The 23,093-nt window shown below is 43.1% G+C and overlaps 1 long non-coding RNA gene across 2 annotated transcripts in view; it reads right to left on the bottom strand.

The window, feature by feature from the left end:
• The window catches only part of LOC137538712 (uncharacterized), a 921,113-nt gene that overhangs the window by 8,721 nt on the left and 889,299 nt on the right, over positions 1-23,093 (bottom strand). For both annotated transcript variants that reach the window (XR_011024864.1, XR_011024865.1), the window contains one exon: positions 7,351-7,519. This is a non-coding gene — a long non-coding RNA (uncharacterized lncRNA). The remainder of the gene's footprint in view (positions 1-7,350; positions 7,520-23,093) is intronic.

The following is a 23,093-nucleotide window of genomic DNA, read 5'->3' as shown; positions in this document are numbered from 1 at the left end:
CTAACTGGTGCTACTCACTTGCAATTTCTCTTTGAGTTATAGCCATAATCAATTATAACAGACTATAGTAAATACATATGAGTAACCATGAATAAAGTTCTGTGTAGACTAACCAGACAGATGTCCCATATTGCTCAGTCCATCATTGTTTTTTTAGTTTCATTCCTGCAACAAGAAAGTTTATTTTAAATGACATCCGAGGTGAAAATAAACTGATAAGAAAAACAATTGTATCTGTCCTACTTCTCCTAAAAATGACTTTTTTAGATATCACAGTTTTATTTTATATTTAAATTTAGTTTTTACGTATTTACTGTTTCATTGGCCTCAATTCACTAAGATCATGCTGGAGATAAGACAAGAGAAAACTTACCTCCCCACAGTGGGAGAGTTATCTTATCTCTTCATTCCTTAAGTTACCTCCTCTGTAGTTAAGTTACCTCCTCTGTAGTTATTTTCACATGCTGTTAGTTAACAGCCTGTCTAGAATTCTGGAGTTATTTTAAGGATTGAAGAGTTAACTTAAAGACAGAAGAGTTAACTTTAGGTTTGCCTGAGGTAAAATGTTTCCTGAATACACATGCCTCGTCACCATGGTGACCACTCTAGAAACGTTATTAAAGACAGGAGATACGCTTAGTGAATTGAGGCCATTGTCTCTGCTCAATGATGCCTTCATTGAAGTATGCCCGAGCTCAAATCTATGAATTATTGACCCCTTTTATCTCTTTCCTGCTCTCAGAAGCCATTTACTGACATGAAATTGTTTTATGGCTGTAATTGCTTATCAGTGAGGGTTATGTTATAGTCTGACCCAGTCCCGACCCAGACAGAAACTATCACTTGTATACTTGATGTTTAACTCTTTCAGGCAGAGAAAGAAAAAAAGGAACACAGCCTAGTTATTTGTGTGCCTGGCACTGTACATACACATGTCTATCTCATCATGTCACATGTCACCTCGGTTGTCCTTTAAGAAAACATTTTTGAAACTCAGATTTTCATTGAAACCTTTTGGCTGTAAACAATCCAGATGTTCTATCCATCTAGTCTTGAGCTGTAGTAGTACCCTAGTGTGATCATGTGGTTATTGTGTGATGTCATACACTGATTGATGCATTTGGTTACTGGAAGGTGCACCTGTTGAAGGGCTCCGCCCAAAACTAGTTGTGCATTCCTTGGACATACTCAATACTGCAAAGTTGCTTTACCTGTAGTGTGCCATCTCCTTCATCCAATATTGGTTTAGTGTGTTGCAGGAGGTGGTGTCCCTGCGGAGACTAGTGCACCAGTGATACCGCAGTGCAGTTAGCCAGAGGTGGGTATTCGATTGTTTTTGAGATGATTCGTCTGGCTCTGCTATCAGCCCCGGGGTGATGAACTATGGACTTGCTTTTTGGACACTTGTGAAATGACCTAAAATTTCCCTTTGTTTCATGAGAATAATGCATTACTTCACAAAAGCTTTCAGTAGAGGGCTTTTAGTTTATACTTATTTCACTACACAAGGTTCTTCATAACCTAACTGGGTACCCTGATGGTTTACCTTAGAGGATACGTGCAGGCACAGTGCACTTATCTAAATTTATTATAATGGGACAAAAAACAGACAAACTATCGTTTAATGAATTGAACTCCCTTCTCAGAACAACCACTATTGGTGCTTTCCATAGTTTACAAATATCATACCACTAGGGGACACAAAAGAGCCCAGAGAAAGTGTATATTCATCCCATAAAGGATAGACTGTCCTCCTCTTCATTCCATTAAGGATAGACTGTCCATTCTGCACCCTCTAGTGGCTGGAGGATTATTATTTATTTATTTTGAAATGGAAGAGATTACTATTTTTGGCAATTAGGTAGGCTACCAAAGATGGAAAACACTGTGATTGGTCCAGCTGATTGGAGTGTGGCTATTTTCTGTAACTCCAGGTACCCAGGCAAATTCCACTTTTATTTGGAAAATAAATAAATAAAAATAACCATTAAAACATACCGTAAACAAAGTTGGGTGTGTCTCAAGTATTTTTACAGCTAAATATTAATAAAAATGATCTTTACAAAAAAAGTGTTATTTTACTTTAAAGAGAACTCCAATTTTATAAATCCCCTATGCCTTTTCCTGACCATCCTCTGAGTAGGATGACTTTAAAATGTTTATGAAAAAACACAAGTTTGCAAAAAGCTGAGGATAAAGTTTTGAATATTCCTGTGACAACATCATTAAAGCCCTGCTGCTCCTTCCGGCAGCCAGGCTATTGGGACGCTATGAAGGTGTATTGGGGATCAGTCAAGGAGTGCACTGATGAGAACACCCATGATCTTGCCCCATACATATTATTTTAGGTGAATATGTATGGGCGCACACAAGGTACAGTCCCTACGAAAAAGGACACTAGATGTTTGAAATATGACGAAGTACTGGTATTTTTGGTGTTGGATCAGTGCTGGGTGTTGGATCTTTAACCACTTAACGACCGCCTAACAGTGATAGGCGTCGGCAGGTCGAAGTGGTATTACCATGGGAGCGGCCGTTCCATGTCAGTTCACGGAGGGTGTCTCCGTGAACAGCCTGCGAGCCTCCGATCGCGGCCCGCAGGCTAAATGTAAACACGCGGGGAAGAAATCCCCGCTGTTTACATCATACGGTAAAGGAAATCGGCGATCCCTGGCCTCTGATTGGCCGGGGATCGCCGGCATCTTAAAGGCTGAAGCCTATCCTAGGCGGCGCAGGATGGATATTCGTCCTGCTCAGCCCATAGCAAAAGGGAGAGGGAGGGAAGGGCAGAGAGGGCGGAAATCGCTGCGGAGGGGGGCTTTGAGGAGCCCCCCCCCCCCCCGCTAAGCAGAAATAGCCAGCGGCGATCAGACCCCCCAGCAGGACATCCCCCTAGTGGGGAAAAAAGGGGGGAAGTCTGGTCGCCTTGGCTCAATCCTGATAGGTGCTGCGGGCTGGAGAGCCCACGCAGCACCGATCATAGGAAATCCCCTGGTCCTTAAGTGGTTAAGGAGATAATGTGTAAAGACAATCAGAGCTGAGCCTGCATACCAAAATGCGCAATTGATTTTGTAGTCCAGCCCTAATCATCTCAGCACCTATGTCTTGTGGTGAGTGGGGACAATGGTATGGTCTGAACCTATGTTCAGTGTGATTTCGATTTCCAGAAATGTTTGCACTGTTCAGAGACCACCATCAGTTGCAGTTAAAGAGACACTGAAGCGAAAAGGGGGAAAAATAAATCAATGCATAGCAAAGTGAGAAGTAAAAAAATAGAGAGATCAAAAAAATGATTAATGATCACAATGTAATTTGTTCATATTGTTTGACCCACAATCAGCCTGAACATCATTAACTTTACTACTGGCAGACATGAAAAAAACTAGACAGCACCAACTGTTATTATCTATAACCACACCCCTTAACAATGCAATAGGCTAAAAGGTTTTTTTTTTATAGCTATACATATGCACAGAGGGACTGATTGCTTGGCAGTTGGAAAAAAGCATCTATCTCCCACAATGCAATGAGGTTCACAGACAGGAGACTGTCAGGACCTAGGTCCTGACATCACAAAGTAGGAGAGGTTTCACCACAATATCAGCCACCAAGATGAAGATCTATTTGAGAAAAGGTAAAGATTTCTGGTGGGAAAGGGGGTATCATCTACTGATTTGGATGATGTTCAATTCTTGGTTACAGTTCCTCTAGCTGCATGTGTCCTTGTTTGAGCAGAGTAATAATTTTAATTGATATTTGCATTAAACATTAAAGAAGACGACTTCAAATGCAGCTAATCAGAGTCCTTCTCATTGAAATAAACCATATCACCATATCTGCACCCAGCTGACTAACCTTATAACCTGGACCTCCGGGTGGAATGTTAATCAAGTGCATTTTTTTACTAGCCAAGTTTCAAACTGCATTAAATTTGCATGTAAGGTGGATTTATTCGACTCTCATTGTGTGTTTCTAATGTTTTTGGTAGACTGAGGGGAACCGATTTCTATAATTTTTCACCTAATCAGCCTCCTTGTCTCTTCTTCTCAACTTTGTCAACTTCTAGCACTTTTTGGGGTCCATTTTGTAACAGGTTAACAATGTTTGTTTTTAACATTGTTGACAGGGTGGTACCAGTGACGTATCTATAGATTTTAGGAGGAGGAGCACAAGAAATTAAATAGTGAATATATTATGTACCACCTGGCACCCTCTGCTCCGGGGCCTCATAGCACCTGCTATGGCTATTGCTACGCCCCTGGGTGGTACGTTATTATAGGGTAAGGTCATATTTGTACAGCCTTTGGTAGCTCTGCCTATAAACATAGCAATCCATTATGACAAACGTAAAAAGTTTCCACAGTCTAAACTTTGGTGGTTCCAAGGACTCTAGTATTGACTATGACCACATATAAAAACTCCTAAATGTCAAAAAGAACAATGGCCAGGCACAATATGAGGACCTCAATGTCCTGTGATTCTCAATGTCCTGTGATTGTTTGACCAATGGAAGGGTCTTAATCTTCCCTATATTTTTGTATAAACGTCTGCTCTCATAGTTGTAAAGACTCAACTTGGAGATGTTTGTCATTAGCCTGTTGTTTTGACTGAACGTTGATAGTTATTCCAACTTCTCTCCCTTCTGCTCACCCACCCAACCCTTCAGATGACCTTTTGGACCTTCTCAATGGAAAAGATCCACTAATCATAGACCTATTAACTCCAAATTAGGCTTCCAGGAGGAGTAGGACATTGCCTCCACCCCCTTGCCTTAGGCTTAGGGGGTTGCTTTGAAACGATGGACACCTGACGGGTCAGAGATTCTTGGTAAAAAAGGCACATTTGGTTAAAAAAAAACCTCTATAATAGGACTGGAGAACAGAGGGTTGACTATCAGGGGAATAGCCATTGCAATCAGAGGAGGCCCAGTGGTGCTGGGTTGCCTCACCTTCTTACCCTTCCTCCTACAGAGGCTTCCACTTAATAGCTGGTATTGTTGGGATTACCCTTGTTATGGGTAAGGGTATTCAAGGTGGCCACACCGATTGTGGAGTTAAGGGCTCATTCAAACTATGTGATTTGCAGTAAGTTTTGACTAACTGCATATAGCGTGTGTTTTACAAGGGAACATGAAAGTCCATAGACTGTCATTTTATCATTCACTCTACAACAGTGAGTTGCTGTGCATTGCATTTTGACTGATTGGGAGCTAAAACGCATGCCCCCAAAATTAATGGCTGCTCCAAATGTCCCAAACTACACCCTGTCAGGTCCAGTGACTTTGGAGGACAAGATCCCCGCACTTTGATTGGCCAGTAGGCTGTCTGTCACTTGACAGGCAGCCTATTGGGCTAAAGTTCAGGGATCTCGTCCTACAAAGTGAATCAAACCCCAAGTCAGCTAGCTAATTGTACAAGCTGTTTTCTGTATTTCTCCTGTCTGTCTGACAAAGGGCCTCTCAATTTGTAGTTAGGCCCCTCCTGGGGTAGAGGTAATACCGCTGCGACGCCTGTGATACTAACGGGTTAACGGGCAGTGCCCCACAGGCAGTAGTAACAGTAAAATTGCCATGCCCTCTGTGAACGGCAACTTTATGCAGTTTACTGCATCTGGCCCCAAGTTATTACACTGCTAACCAAGTGTGTGCCGAACAACTGATTATGATCTGCACAGGGAAGATAAAGAGTGCAGAGGGAGACTTTACAGATGGACAGGGTGGATGAGAAGTTTGAGAAGCACAACTTTTAGGTAGAGAAGGCCCAGATTTTCCTCACAGGAGCCTATAGGCATAGATGTACTGGCACCCTAGACTTTGCTCTGCAGTACACGAACCTACAAACCCCCACAGAACTGCACCATGAGTGTGCTGGTGGTCTCAGCTGTCACTTCTCCCTCACTTCCTTTTCCTGTCATAGGGAGCTACAGGGGCCCCTAAGTATTAGGTAGCCAGAAGTACCTTCAATACTAAAGAGAAACTCTGACCAAAAATTGAACTGTATCCCAATCAGTAGCGGATACCCCCTTTTACAATAGAAATCTATTCCTTTTCACAAACACACCATCAGGGGGCGCTGTATAACTGATATTGTGGTGAAACCCCTCCCACAAGAAACCCCTCCCACAAGAAAAGTTCGAACATTTTTTGGCAGTCTCCTGTCTGTGAACCTTGTTGCATTGTGGAAAATAGCTATTACAGCTGTTTCCAACTGCCAAAAACCATGCAGCAGCTACATCACCTGCCAACACTAAAATGTTCACTGGAGTTCCTCTTTAGGTAGCTTGAGGTGCCCCCAACTGAAGGGAGAGCTTGTCAGTGGAATGCTTAGAGAAGGGTGGGTAACCTCTCATTTACACTCTCATCAGGACTCTGCATAGGGAAGGAAGGAGGGAGGCACTCGAGCAGGGGAGTGAGCCGACTTTCCATCATCACACGCCTGTAGGCACGTGCCTACAGTGCCTTATGGTAAATCCAGCCCTGAGATTACCACAGCTAGTTTACTTTCATTATAGGCCCAGAGTACCAGCCTAAGCTGGACATAATTGGGGTAGTAGGAAACACACTTCATCTAGTTTACTATCAGTACAATTATGAAAAGGGGGGGGTTGCGCATCCCTAAAAGCATGCTGCAATTGACTGGTTAATCGCTCAGGCTTGCACCACCTCTATTAGGCTGAAAATGCATGCCCTGCGTCCAAAACAAATGCTACATTTATTATACTATGGAGGAACTTTGGCTTCCACTATAATTTGCATGCAAAGTATAATATACTGGACACTTGCACCACGTTGAGGTAGACCTCCATGCAAGTGGCCTAACCTAAATTAAAAACAACATATGTATAACCTTGGGAGCAGCTAAGCAAAATGTGTAACTTACATTTTAATGGACAGCGAGGAGAGGGCCAGCGCATACCACAAAGGCTGCATCTGAAATGACCAACAGCTCACATGTGCAGCACCTCTAATAAGCTATCTGCACACTTTGCATTCCAATTCAGATACAAATCCTAAGCATAACTACTATTACTTACCATGCAAACAGGAAACTCAGGAATACAGGCTGGGAGCAGCTAACCTGTTAGTTACATACTAGCAAAATTATGAAAAGGGGGGTTGCTCATCCCTAAAAACATGGTGCAATTGACTGCTTGTGAAGTAAATACTGTGGCGCCCCACTTATCTAAAGAAAATGGCTGCGGCTGTGTTGGGATAAATCCTTATATCCACGTAGTCAGTAGTAAAGTAGTTATTCACAGCCCAGGTATAGTCTTCCTCTCAGTGGAAATTATCAAGTTCGATTTATTTCTGGATAAAAGGGCAAATACAGGTAAAATTAGGTGGGCACTTACTTCCAGAGGGCCCTAATCCACTTAGGACCCTCCCCTGGCATGCAAAACTTCCCACTCCTTGTGGTACTAAAACCTCAATAAAAAGATCCAGTATCCGTGCTGCCCGCTTTTCTTCCGACTGGTTTCGGCTGCTGCCGTCAGCAGGGGACCTCCGGGCAAGTGGCCTAACCTAAATTAAAAACAATATATGTATAACCTTGGAAGCAGCTAAGCAAAATGTGTAACTTACATTTTAATGGACAGTGAGGAGAGGGCCAGCGCATACTATCAGTACAGGCACAGAGTAACAGCTTAAAGAGGACCTTAAAGAGGCAGCCTGCAAGTAAACTTATATTCACCGGAGAAGTATTGTCACGCGATACCGTTCCGAAATCCCTGCATCACCTGACTTCCGGCGCCTAAATATAACTTTGTTTTGCTTGCAGGCTGCCAGATTTTCGTTTTGACTCTGGAGGTCCTCTTTAAACTGCACATACTGGGGATAGCAGAAATCCGAACACACTGCTGCTAGTTTGCTATTAGTATAGGCAATAAGTAACAGATTGCACTGTACACACTGGAGGTGGCAGAGATCAGCATGCACTGCAGCTAGTTTACTATCAGTACAGGCACAGAATAACAGCTTATACTGTACATACTGGTGGTAGCAGAAACCAGCACAAGGCATTTCCGACCAATCCTATCTATCAGTATAGGCACAGCGTAACAGCTTATACTGTACATACTGGGGGACAGAGGGATCAGCAAAAACTGCAGCTGGTTTATTATCAGAATATGCACAGAGTAACAACTTTCGCTTTACATACCGAAGGTAGCAGAGATCAGCACACACTGCAGCTATCCTATAGAAAAATCAGCGCTCACAGGCCACAAATAGAACCTCAACAGTTTACCACAGTATTCCAATAAAAGTTCAGTTCTTTTTCTCTGGTACACTGCGGTGCATCCACGCTGTATTCAGTATCACTCTAGGCCACACGTCATATGCAGAGAAAGAGAAGAAAACACATACAGTGTAAAACTGCGATTGCTTTAAATCCGCCACCTCCCACATGTGGTAATCGCCATCACCTCACTTCAAACAGACACCCAGTGCCAGGGAGACCCCCCCTCTGTGCCCGCACTCACCCCTGAATCCACCCAAATATCCGGAGGCGGAAATGACAGCTTAGGAGGTCAGATCGTAATACTCCACAATTGATATCCACTTTCTCCAAGTGAGAATTCTAAAAACTGAAAAGCGCCACAATAGTGTAAAATCTTCATTTAATGTAAAGAGTAAAAAATATTGCACTCACAAGCGGAGGAAATTCACAGGCATATAGATACAGATGTAGTTCCCGGGCAACCGCTCTGCAAGATGCCGTCCTGGATTCACCGCTCGCGTCCCTCCTATCACTTCCTCCTTCCTTGTTTGCCAGTCACGAGTGCCGTAGCTCCGCCCTCGTGAGCTACCTAAGCTGTCATTCCCGCCTCCGGATATTTGGGAGGATTCAGGGGTGAGTGCGGGCACAGAGGGGGGGTCTCCCTGGCACTGGGTGTCTGTTTGAAGTGAGGTGACGGCGATTACCACACGTGGGAGGTGGCGGATTTAAAGCAATCGCAGTTTTACACTGTATGTGTTTTCTTCTCTTTCTCTGCATATGACGTGTGGCCTAGAGTGATACTGAATACAGCGTGGATGCACCGCAGTGTACCAGAGAAAAAGAACTGAACTTTTATTGGAATACTGTGGTAAACTGTTGAGGTTCTATTTGTGGCCTGTGAGCACGGATTTTTCTATAGGATTTATTTTATTGTTTACACAAACAATTGGAATACGCGAACCACGTCTGCAAAGCATAATATTGATCCTAAGCGCAATTTTGTGGATACACACTGCAGCTATTTTACTATCAGTACAAGCACAGAGTACCAGCTTATATGTACTAGAGGCAACATGCTCATATTAATAACGGAGGCTTAAGTCAGCAATGTTGTAATGGCAGTATATGGCTGCAATAGTCAGAGGTCTTCGTTATAAGTACACTAAGACTTTAATGTATTGCAGAGAAAAACGTTATAAACTTCCGATCAGTAATGAAAAGTATCATATGCCATTTTCCCCCCCAAAGAAACAGGTTCTTCAAAGTATTTTTCTAATTAAAAACATATGGTGCTTCCACCACACAAGCAAGCGACAGATGTACGCATTACGCCTTATATAAGATCTTTATTACTTATTCTACTTTCTCAGCCCTATAAAAAAATAAATAAACAAAAAGATTTCACAACCTTAAAATGAGAATGCAACAGAGTGGGGGGAGGGGGGAATGTTTCTTATAGATTGATTAACATAATAATGCTAACAGTAAATTGGAGGAGAGGCGAGGCCCCCCGAGAAATGAAATAAGTGACATGTAGTAATGTAGTATTTATGCGGAAAACATGACAATTCAGCAACCTATGAAGTGTCCTGAATTTTTTATGATGTTTTCTTGCATACTATAAGAGGATTATATTTATTAAATAATGATTTGGATTAAAATTTGATTGATGCAGCCTCCAAGTGACATTTTCAGAGTATTGACTTCAGAGAGAGGTTTATCTTATAGGAGGATAATAAGTAATCATATAATGTACACATATGTCAAGAATGTGTCTATACTGAGCAGTGGTGGGCCGAAGTTTTGCATCAAAATTCGCAATCAGGCATCGTAATCGTAATGCGAAATTTCAAAGAAAATCGCAATTAATAGTTAATAGTAATAATATATTTTTGCAGAAGTTTGTGCTGATTTTAGCTGTAATAGCAATGCCCCCATATATGCTATTGCTACCAAAATTGCTACACACAGTGGGATGCGAAAGTTTGGGCAACCTTGTTAATCGTCATGATTTTCCTGTATAAATCGTTGGTTGTTACGATAAAAAATGTCAGTTAAATATATCATATAGGAGACACACACAGTCATATTTGAGAAGTGAAATGAAGTTTATTGGATTTACAGAAAGTGTGTAATAATTGTTTAAAAAAAATTAGGCAGGTGCATAAATTTGGGCACCACAAAAAAGAAATGAAGTCAATATTTAGTAGATCCTCCCTTTGCAGAAATTACAGCCTCTAACGCTTCCTGTAGGTTCCAATGAGAGTCTGGATTCTGGTTGAAGGTATTTTGGACCATTCCTCTTTACAAAACATCTCTAGTTAATTCAGGTTTGATGGCTTCCGAGCATGGAAAGCTCTATTTAACTCACACCACAGATTTTCAATTATATTCAGGTCTGGGGACTGAGATGGCCATTCCAGAATGTTGTACTTGTTCCTCTGCATGAATGCCTTAGTGGAGTTTGAGCAGTGTTTAGGGTCGTTGTCTTGTTAAAAGATCAGCCCCGGCGCAGCTTCAGCTTTGTCACTGATCCCTGGACATTGGTCTCCAGAATCTGCTGATACTGAGTGGAATCCATGCGTCCCTCAACTTTGACAAGATTCCCAGTCCCTGCACTGGCCACACAGCCCCCCAGCATGATGGAACCACCACCATATTTTACTGTAGGTAGCAGGTGTTTTTCTAGGAATGCTGTATTCTTTTTCCTCCATGCATAACGCCCCTTGTTATGCCCAAATATCTTAATTTTAGTTTCATCAGTCTACAGCACCTTATTCCAAAATGATGTTCAAAAGATTACAGAGGCACCAATCAGAATTTCATAAAATGGGGGGTCTTGAGTGATTTACCATCCCAAGAATGACACTAGTATTACTAGTCGTTAATACATTTATTTTTACTCCCACAAATTTTGCAATGCGTTTCGCGGGTCTATCACCCGCTTCCTCAGGCAGTATAAAACAGGCGTAACTGAAGTGTCACCAGGGCCGGATTTGTACTTTTTACCACCCTAGGCCAGCAATCAACAAACCGCCCCCCTCACCACGTGTGTACACGGAAACACAATATTATATCACCGATTGTGGGCTCCACTGAGGACAGTCAGTAACATGCCTGTAAAGTGCTGCAGAAGATGCCACTGCTATATAAATACTTAATAATAATTTGATAGGACATTAAACTGACAGGGATTAGATTGTGAGCTCCTCTGAGTACAGTCAGTGACATGACTATGTACTCTGTAAAGTGCTGCAGAAGATGTCAGTGCTGTATAAATACATAATAATAATATGGTAGAACATTAGGCTAGGACTATGGCAGGATTAGATTGTGAGCTCCTCTGAGTACAGTCAGTGACCTGACTATGTACTCTGTAAAGTGCTGCAGAAGATGTCAGTGCTATATAAATACATAATAATAATATGGTAGGGCATTAGACTATGACTATGGTAGATTTAGATTGCAAGCTCCTCTGAGGACAGTCAGTGACATGACTATGTACTTTGTAATGTGCTGCAGAAGATGCCAGTGCTACATAAATACATAATTATAATAATAATAATAATAATATGGTAGGACATTACACTATGACTATGGTAGGATTAGATTGTGAGCTCCTCTGAGGGCAGTCAGTGACATGACTATGTACTCTGTAATGTGCTGCAGGAGGTGTCAGTGCTATATAAATACATAATAATAATATGGTAGGACGTTAGACCAGTGTTTCCCAACCTTTTCCGGCCCGGGGAACACTGTCTGACCAAATTTTTCTCCGGGGAACGGCGCGCGCGCGGTGGGGGCGATGCGGCCCCCAGTTGTTTGCGCGACCTAGTGGACAGTGCCGCTATGGGGGGGGGGGGGGGGGGCTGGGGTGCGGCTGCATAGCTGGCATAGTTGCCCCAGTGTAGGGAGTTTAGTTGCCTCAGTATAGTGCCCCAGTATAGCCAGTATAGTGCCCCAGTATAGTGCCCCAGTATAGCCAGAATAGTGCCCCAGTATAGCCAGTATAGTACCCCAGTATAGCCCCCCAGTATAGCCAGTATAGTGCCCCAGTATAGCCAGTATTGTGCCCCAGTATAACTAGTATAGCGCCCCAGAATAGTGCCCCAGTATAGCCAGTTTAGTGCCCCAGTATAGTGCCCCAGTATAGCCAGTATAGTGCCCCAGTATAGCCCCCCAGTATAGCTAGTATAGTGCCCCAGTATAGCCAGTATAGTGACCCAGTATAGCCAGTATAGTACCCCAGTATAGCCCCCCAGTATAGCCAGTATTGTGCCCCAGTATAGCTAGTATAGTGCCCCAGAATAGTGCCCCAGTATAGTGCCCCAGTATAGCCAGTATAGTGCCCCAGTATAGCTAGTATAGTGCCCCAGTATAGCCAGTATAGTGCCCCAGTATAGCCAGTATAGTACCCCAGTATAGCCCCCCCAGTATAGCCAGTATTGTGCCCCAGTATAGCTAGTATAGTGCCCCAGAATAGTGCCCCAGTATAGCCAGTTTAGTGCCCCAGTATAGTGCCCCAGTATAGCCAGTATAGTGCCCCAGTATAGCCCCCCAGTATAGCTAGTATAGTGCCCCAGTATAGCCAGTATAGTGCCCCAGTATAGCTAGAATAGTGCCCCAGTATAGCCAGTATAGTGCCCCAGTATAGCCAGTATAGTGCCCCAGTATAGCTAGAATAGTGCCCCAGTATAGCCAGTATAGTGCCCCAGTATAGCTAGTATAGTGCCCCCAGTATAGCCAGTATAGTGCCCCAGTATAGCCAGTTTAGTGCCCCAGTATAGCCAGTATAGTGCCCCAGTATAGCCCCCCAGTATAGCTAGTATAGTGCCCCAGTATAGCCAGAATAGTGCCCCAGTATAGCTAGAATAGTGCCCCAGTATAGCCAGTTTAGTGCCCCAGGATAGCCAGTATAGTACCCCAGAATAGTGCCCCAGTATAGCCAGTTTAGTGCCTCCCGCCCGTCCCCGCGGCCGCCGCTGTTATTACCTTAGCAGCGGCCGCTCTCCCCTCTCCGGCGCGTGTATATTCAAGCAGCGTATCTCCGGCTGCTCTGTGTGATGCACTGATGCGGAAGAAAGGAGGGCAGCGGCTTCCTGTAACGGCGATATGTATCGCCGTTACTATGGTAACCGAGCCCTGCTTCCTTCCGCATCAGTGCATCACACAGAGCAGCCGGAGATACGCTGCTAGCATATACATGGTCTGGAGAGGGGAGAGCGGCCGCTGCTAAGGTAATAACAGCGGCGGCCGCAGGGACGGGCGGGAGGGGGGATAAGAGCACGGCACACCAGGCAACGTTCCGCGGCGGAACAGCGGTTGGGAAACACTGCGTTAGACGATGACTATGGTAGGATTAGATTGTGAGCTCCTCTGAGGGCAGTCAGTGACATGACTATGTACTCTGTAATGTGCTGCAGAAGATGTCAGTGCTATATAGATACATTGTGGGGGGGGGGGGGGGAGAGGGGGGAGAGAGAGGAGGGGGGGAGAGAGAGAGAGAAAGTGGAGGAAATGATAGATGGCATATGATGAGGGATTAAGACAGACAGGAAACAAGATGAGGAAGAGGGTAGGAAATAGGACAGAAATAGACCTCAGGATGAGAGAACAAGAGAGGGGGAATGAGATTGGAGGAAAAGAGTGGAGGAGGGAAGGAGACTTTAGTTAGGCATGTGGGTGGGTAATAAATCAGGCAAGCTAAGACAAAACATTCAGCAGCATCTGGAAAGTCAGCTTATCTATACAGCTACTGGACTCCGTTACAGGTCAGTGTGAAAGGAGGACTTCTGACACATACCCCATGTCAACAATGACGCTGGGCAGCACCTGGAACTGCAGGGTTGAGCGGCAGTGGGGACAGTGGATGTGGGCTAATTAAAACAAAGGCAGCCAGGACCAGGCTTCCCCTTGGGTGATCCCGACGCCAGAGCCACCCCCTTCTCCCATTCCCCTCCATCCTGTACCTTCTTCAGTGTCTCCAGAGTCCTGTCCACGAGCTTCTCCATCACATCCAGCAACCAGAAATCCCGCCTGCAGTCACTCACCACCAATCAGTTCCCAGCACCAGCCATCCACCAATCTCTGCGCAGCTTTGGCACTTCCTCATGCTGCCTCCTCAGCAGTGATTGGCTGAAACTGAATATGAGGGCGGAGGACAGAGGGATTACCAGTGACTGACAGCGGGCAGAGCTGCAACGATGTGGCTGCTGCTCCTGTCACAAAAGTAAATCTGCCCCTGTTTTATGCTGCCAGCGGCGCTTCTGCACACACAGACATAGTACTGTGTGCAGTGCAAAGCGGGGGAACTTTGGAGGCGGCTGCGGACAACATTGTCGTTATTGTGGGGCTGGCATGGACAGCTGTTAGGACACTGCCTGCTTGTTAACCCGCCCCTCCCTAAGCTCTGCCCTAGTCCCAGGCCTCTGTGGCCTGCCCACAAATCCGGCCCTGAGTGTCACCAAAGCGAGTGTAGCACCTCTGAAGCTGGCTTGTCCAAATGTGCTTTAGCATACCTCAAGCGCCTCTGTTTGTGCTGTGGGCGGAGACAAGGCAACCTCTGCTTCACTCTCGCATACAGCATCTCCTTGTATAAAGTGCGCTGAATAGTTGAACGATGCACAGTGACTCCATCTGCAGCAAGATGATGTTGTAGGTCTTTGGTGCTGGTCTGTGGGTTGACTCTGACTGTTCTCACCATTCGTCGCTTCTGTCTGTCCAAGATTTTTCTTGGTCTGCCACTTTGAGCCTTAACTTGAATTGAGACTGTGGTCTTCCATTTCCTCAATATGTTCCTAACTGTGGAAACAGACAGCTGAAATCTCTGAGACAGCTTTCTGTATCCTTGCCCTAATCCATGATGGTGAACAACCTTTGTCTTCAGGTCATTTGAGAATTTTTTTTAAGACCCCCATGTTGCAACTTTTCAGAGAAAATTAAAAACGGAGGGAAACTTACAATTGAACCCCTGCTTAAATACTTTTTCTCATAATTGGATTCACCTGTGTATGTAGGTCAGGGGTCACTGAGCTTACCAAGCCAATTTGAGTTCCAATAATTAGTTGTAAATGTTTGGGAATCAATAAAAAGTGCCCAAATGTATGCACTTGCCTAATTTTATTTAAACAATTATTGCGCACTTTCTGTAAATCCAATAAACCTCATTTGACTTCTCAAATATCACTGTGTGTGTCTCCTACATGATATATTTAACTGACATTTTTTATCGTAACAACCAACGATTTATACAGGAAATCATGACGATTAACAATGTTGCCCAAACTTTCGCTTCCCACTGTATGTTAAGGAGGATATTGGGTGCAAAATATAATTTTTCAAAAAGACCTTGTAATTTTTGAGAAAATCGAATTTAAATATGCAAAGAAAAATGGTTTTTACACTGCAATTTTTTTTGTTTGAAAACCATTTTTTGGGAAAAAAAAATTTGTTGACTTGTACCCACTATTTTCCTTAAAGGGGTTCTTACGCGAATGAGGAAAAAATAAAAAGTGGTTTATGCATAAACTATTAAACATCCTTCTAAAATGGCTGGATAGTGGCTGGATAGTGTAATGGTTAAGGGCTCTGCCTCTGACACAGGAGACCAGGGTTCGAATCTCGGCTCTGCCTGTTCAGTAAGCCAGCACCTATTCAGTAAGGAGTTCTTTGGGCGAGATTTCCTAACACTGCTACTGCCTACTGAGTGCGCTCTAGTGGCTGCCTCGCAAGCGCTTTGAGTCCGACAGGAGAAAGGCGCTATACAAATACTGCAATTATTAAAATAGTGTAAAAAAAAATTGTTTTTAAATGAATGGTTTCATCAATATGAGATGTATTGTAAATAGTGACCTATGAAGGACTGGGAGGCTAATCCATTTGCTAGGGGTGTTTTTTTTTTACTTTCTTTTACAACCATAACTGCTGCCTACATAGTTTTCAGTGGTATAACCCACTTCTAGCAGGAACCCTAACTGCTGAGCTCTGCTGAGCTGCTGAATATGTGTTTACATTGTTGCTAGGCAACCAGACCCGTGCAGAGACTCCTTTTGTGAAAGAGTCATAAGCAGCTGGGAGAATCAGTCCCATCTACACCATATGATTCTTTGTCAGATTCGATTCAATTTGATTTGATTCATAGATTTGATTTGATTCAATCTGACATGTTCGATCCATGATTCATGATTTGAATCGAATTGAATTGAATCATGAATCGGACATGTCAGATTGAATCAAATCATATCAATGAATCGAACCAAATTGAATCGAATCTAACAAAGAATCATATGGTGTAGATGGGACTGATTCTCCCAGCTGCTTATGACTCTTTTCACAAAACGAGTCTTTGCACGGGTCTGGTTGGCTAGCAACAATGTAAACACATATTCAGCAGCTCAGCAGAGCTCAGCAGTTAGGGGTATAACTGCGATTCCTGCTAGAAGTGGGTTATACCACTGAAAACTATGTAGGAAGCAGTTATGGTTGTGAAAAGAAAGTAAAAAAAAAAAAACACCCCTAACAAATGGATTAGCCTCCCAGCCGTCATCCGTCACTATATACAATACATGTTATATTGATGAAACCATTAATTTAAAAAAAAACAAAAAACTTTTTACACTATTTTACAAGGATGTTTAATAGTTTATGCATAAACCACTTTTTATTTTTTTCCTCATTCGCGGAAGAACCCCTTTAACAGATGTAGCCATTTTGGTGTCACTACCATATATGGGGGCTTTGCTGTTCACTGCCAAAGTCAGCATGAAAATTACGCAAAATTTTAGACGAAATTACAAATCACTATACGCAATCAATTTACAAATCGTAATTATGTATAAGCGTAAATGCGAAAAAATGTGTGTGAAATTTTGCGTAATCAGAATTAGCTGATTACGATCATCACTGATACGGATCAATATTCTGGCATAGCTAGCATGTGACTGCTCTATCTGTAGTTCACAAGAGTGATAGGCAGGCAGATAGGCATCGGGCGTAACTAGAGTAGAGCAGCCCCTACATCACAGAGGGCCCCAGAGTGGTGGGCCCAAACTACTAACCTTCCCTTCCTCCGATACAGGAGACTATACTTCAGATCAGGTGTTTTTGTGGCTACACTTGTGTGAGGAGGAGGACAAAGACATCAGCGGACACCGACAGGTAAAGTATTCATCGATGGGTTCCAGGGAAGGGGGGGGGGGGTGATGTACATTTTCCACTGGTGGAGAAAGCACTGTGGGTTACATTGTGTTTGTTGCTTCTCCTGAATTCACACGCCGTTACCGAATAGATAGGCTGCATTCTCAGTGATGTCACTGGTCTCTAGTGAATCGATAGGCTGCATTCTCAGTGGCGTCAGTGGTCTCTAGTGACTGGATAGGCTGCATTCTCAGTGAGGTCACTGGTCTCTAGTGAATGGATAGGCTGCATTCTCAGTGATGTCACTGGCCTCTAGTGAATGGATAGGCTGCATTCTCAGTGATGTCACTGGTCTGTAGTGAATGGATAGGCTGCATTCTCAGTGATGTCACTGGTATCTAGTGAATGGATAGGCTGCATTCTCAGTGATGTCACTGGTCACTAGTGAATGGATAGGCTGCATTCTCAGTGATGTCACTGGCCTCTAGTGAATGGATAGGCTGCATTCTCAGTGATGTCACTGGTCACTAGTGAATGGATAGGCTGCATTCTCAGTGATGTCACTGGTCTGTAGTGAATGGATAGGCTGCATTCTCAGTGATGTCACTGGTATCTAGTGAATGGATAGGCTGCATTCTCAGTGATGTCACTGGTATCTAGTGAATGGATAGGCTGCATTCTCAGTGATGTCACTGGTCTCTAGTGAATGGATAGGCTGCATTCTCAGTGATGTCACTGGTATCTAGTGAATGGATAGGCTGCATTCTCAGTGATGTCACTGGTCTCTAGTGAATGGATAGGCTGCATTCTCAGTGATGTCACTGGTCTCTAGTGAATGGATAGGCTGCATTCTCAGTGATGTCACTGGTGTCTAGTAAATTGATAGGCTGCATTCTCAGTGATGTCACTGGTCTGAATATCTTGTTATCTAGTGAATAGAGAAATAATGTTATGATAAAGTTGTGCACCACCTATTCAGTCTCTCACAAGCAATGGTCCGATTTTACAATAAAAAACTTAGGACACTAGGAGGTTATCACACAGCAAAATGTGGAAAACGGTGTTGGTCTTTCATGTGGAATTCCAATAAAATTGATTCATGTTTGTGGCAGTAATGTGACAAAATGTGGAAAACGTCAAGGGGGCCGAATACTTTTGCAAACCACTGTATTGGGCTTGATTCTTCATAGCGTGCTATCCCAGCAGTTATCACGCGAAGTGCTGCTTGCAGTGCTTATCATGCGAACAGCGTTAGTTCACGCGATAAGCGAAGGTTATCACGCGACCATGTGCGCGTTTCGCGTGAAAAGCACACTTGATTACCTTCGCTTATCTCGTGAGCTAACGCTGTTCACGTGAGAGCCGCACATCGCTGTGATAGCAGTTATCACGCTTTGAAGAATCAAACCCAATACAGTGGTTTGCAAAAGTATTCGGCCCCCTTGACGTTTTCCACATTTTGTCACATTACTGGCACAAACATAAATCAATTTTATTGGAATTCCACATGAAAGACCAACACAAAGTGATGTACACGTGAGAAGTGGAACGGAAATCATACATGATTCCAAACATTTTTTACAAATAAATAACTGCAAAGTGGTGTGTGCGTTATTATTCAGCCCCCTTTGGTCTGAGTGCAGTCAGTTGCCTATAGACATTGTCACCATGACTCTGGGTGAGCTGCAGAGATCTACAGCTCAGGTGGGAGACTCTGTCCATAGGACAACTATTAGTCATGCACTGTACAAAGTTGGCCTTTATGGAAGACTGGCAAGAAGAAAGGCAATGTTAGCAGAAAGCATAAGAAGTCCCGTTTGCAGTTTGCCACAAGCCATGTGGGGGACACAGCAACCATGTGGAAGAAGGTGCTCTGGTCAGATGAGACCAAAATGGAACTTTTTGGCCAAGATGCAAAACGTTATGTGTGGCGGAAAACTAACACTGCACATCACTCTGAACACACCATCCCCACTGTCAAATATGGTGGTGGCAGCATCATGCTCGGGGGGTGCATCTCTTCAGCATGGACAGGGAAGCTGGTCAGAGTTGATGGGAAGATGGATGAAGCCAAATACAGGGCAAACTTGGAAGAAAACCTCTTGGAGACTGCAAAAGACTTGAGACTGGGGTGGAGGTTCACCTTCCAGCAGGACAATGACCCTAAACATAAAGCCAGGGCAACAATAGAATGGTTTAAAACAAAACATAACTATGTGTTAGAATGGCCCAGTCAAAGTCCAGATCTAAATCCAATCGAGAATCTGTGGCACGATCTGAAAACTGCTGTTCACAAACGCTGTCCATCTAATCTGACTGAGCTGGAGCTGTTTTGCAAAGAAGAATGGGCAAGGATTTCAGTCTCTAGATGTGCAAAGCTGGTAGAGACATACCCTAAAAGACTGGCAGCTGTAATTGCAGCAAAAGGTGGTTCTACAAAGTATTGACTCAGGGGGCTGAATAATTATGCACACACCACTTTGCAGTTATTTATTTGTAAAAAATGTTTGGAATCATGTATGATTTTCGATCCACTTTCGATCCATGTGTACACCACTTTGTATTGGTCTTTCACGTGGAATTCCAATAAAGTTGATGCATGTTTGTGGCAGTAATGTGACAAAATGTGGAATACTTTTTCAAACCACTGTAAATGTTTGCATATTTTTTTAAGCGCTGGCGGTTTTAGAAATCACCCTAAAAGCACTTATGCAATGATTTCCTATGAGAGCGATCACATGTGAGCAGTTCGATTGCATTCCGCTTCCAAATGTGCTGCCTACACCATTTTCTGAGCACTTTGGCTCGATGGAAGTTTTAGGGAAACTGCAAAGCGCTTGAAAAAGCGCTTTGTATAGCGATTTCCTGAGTGCTTTTATGAACAAATACATTGGGCTTGATTAACAAAGCGGTGCCAACTGTTTAGCACGGGTGTGCTAAACAGTTAGCGTGCGAAGTGCCGTTCGCGGACTTGTGTGCGTGCAAATTGCAGCAAATCGCGGCAAATTGCGCACGCAAAAGTCAGCGATTGCGCGAATCGCAGCACTTTGCGCGCGCAAAAGTCAGCGAACGCTACTTCGTGCGCTGTTTAGCACACCTGTGCTAAACAGTTAGCACCGCTTTGTGAATCAAGCCCATTGTATTTATTCATTTCCGGGTGAAAGAGTTCACTTTGTGACTGAAGTCATGAAGTGAAAAAAGGAATCACTCTGCAAAAGTGTTCAGAAAAACGATTTTCTACGTGCAAAGTTCAGGGAAAATCACTTACAAAGCTCTCAATAAATCGATCAGCGCTGGTGACTTATAATGTGAACAAGGCCTTACTTAAAGAGGAACTCCAGTGAACATTTTACTGCTGGCAGGTGATGTAGCTGCTGCATGGTTTTTGGCAGTTGGAAACAGCTGTAAACAGCTATTTCCCACAATGCAACAAGGTTCACAGACAGGAAACTGCCAAAAGTTCGAACTTTTCTTGTGGAAGGGGTTTCTTGTGGGAGGGGTTTCACCACAATATCATCCATACAGAGTCCCCTTATGGTCTGTTTGTGAAAAGGAATAGATTTATCATGGGAAAGGGGGTATCAGCTACTGATTGGGATAAAGTTACATTTTTGGTCGGAGTTTCTCTTTTAGTCCTAAAATTCTGCGTTCTTCCTCTGCTTTGTAAAACGGTAGAGGTAAGGCAAAGCTCTTTATTTTATTACGGCTGTTCCGGGCCGCCAAGAGATAAATAGTGAACACTTATTTCCAAATGAATTAGATTACAATTTTCAGTGTTTTGAGATAAGTGAAGTATTTTGTTTGATTGCGTTTTTGGTTCCTCGAGCGTTGGAAGGTTTAGTGCTGTATTAGTGAGTTTTAATCAGCTCCAAATCGTTTGCAGATCTACTGGGAATTTCCTTCCATCTCCGAACGTTGTAAAGAACAAATAAATCTGCAGGTTTAACACAGGAAGGATTCCTTGGCTCTTAAAGGGGGTCTTTGATTTCATATTTCCCTGTTAATTGGATATTACGGCATCCTCTGATTCTCTTGGTGACAAAAAAACCAAAAAAAACGTGGCATAGACAATTACAAAATTCTCATTTATCTTCTGTAAAACTGCCGAGAAACGTATTCCACAAAAATGGACTTATTTTGGAAGGACTACAGAGCTGTACATGATCCTTGCCCTTGCCTACTTTTTCTCTGGTATTGTTGAAATCTTTGATTTTCCTTTGACAATATTGGAAGTGACAAAATAAGGCTTGTTCATAAAAGTTTCATAAAGTTTAGGGGCTTGTTCACTTCTAGGGCGTTTTCGCATTTTTTTTAAGTGCCGGCGATTTTGAAAATCACCCTAAAAGCGATTGTGCAATGATACTTTATGCGAGTGCTCATCACATCTGAGCGGTTCGGTTCCAATCCGCTCACCAAGGCGCTGCCTGTACCATGTTTGGGGTGATTTGCCTCAATAGAAGGTATAGGGAAATGGCAAAACACTTGAAAAAGCGCTCTGTATAGCGATTTCCCCATCGCTTTTAAGAATAAATACATTGTATTTATTCTTTTCCAGGTCAGAGTTCACTTCCTGACTTGCGTCAGGAAGTAAAAACAAATTTCTCTACAAAAGCGCTTTGAAAAGCGCTTTACACAAAATCGCAACGTGCAAGCGCTGGGAGGCAGTAAAAATAATTGCGCAAAAAAAACAAAAACCGCTGGCGCCAGCGATTTCGATTTTAGATTTGAACAAAGCCTCAAGAAGGCAAACATCTCACATATTGGCCTCAATTTACTAAGCAGTTTAGACTAGTCTACTGATGGTTTTTAGTCTAGTGATGGTTTGGTTGGTTGCAACAAAGCGGAATTCACCATTGCCAAATGTTTTAGACCCGTTTTTAGACCTGGTTTAAACCATTTGGTAATTAGGTGGGCAAAGCAGGGGAAATTATCAAAAGATGCAATTCACAAATGAGTAGCTATGACTGACATCCTTTTCTGATGAGCTCTCCTCTGCATACAATTCAACTCCTGCATAATTATCTCAAAAGCTTCCATCCTCATGCCTAAAATACATCACAGAATTACTTTACAGACAAGAAATCAGCTGGTCTAATCTGTGTCAGAAAAAGTGGGCGTGGTTACTCCTTGTTTGCCTTTGTGAATTGTGTAATTACTGAATGTTAGACCAGGTCTAAAAACAGGTCTAAAACATTACACCAAACCATCTGTAGACTCGTCTAAACTGCTTAGTGAATTGAGGCCATTATCTCACATTGCTCATTTTGATGCAATTTCCTGTCCGAACAACAGGAATCGGATGAGTATTTTCTTCATGTCCCATCTGCTCCCGTTCAATAATGGGCTCGATCTCCCAAAGTTATCACAGGAAAATTAATAAGTGTTATCGATCAGGAGCAGTTTGGACATGTACACGCGATGCAACTTCCTGTCAGTTTACTTGTCGATCGGACAGGAAATTGCATCGTGTATACCCAGCATAAGGCGATAAAGAGATAAATAATGGGTCAGATAAGGAGAAATAATTCATGAGCTAAAACAGATAAAGGTGTTAATTCACAAAACTTTTTTTTTAATTATCTCATCTTGATTTCCAATCAATTTTCCACCCACTTCTATGAAAAATTGCATCGTGTGTACTTTGCATTAGGAAATATCATTTTAATTATTGTTAATAAAGAGGAATTTTAACCCAGCATTGAACCTCATCCCATTCAGTAACCGATAGTCCGATACCCCCTT

Source organism: Hyperolius riggenbachi, chromosome 11 (assembly GCF_040937935.1).
Source record: "Hyperolius riggenbachi isolate aHypRig1 chromosome 11, aHypRig1.pri, whole genome shotgun sequence".
In the NCBI taxonomy this organism is placed as follows: domain Eukaryota; kingdom Metazoa; phylum Chordata; class Amphibia; order Anura; family Hyperoliidae; genus Hyperolius; species Hyperolius riggenbachi.
This window is presented reverse-complemented; position numbering and strand designations above follow the sequence as displayed.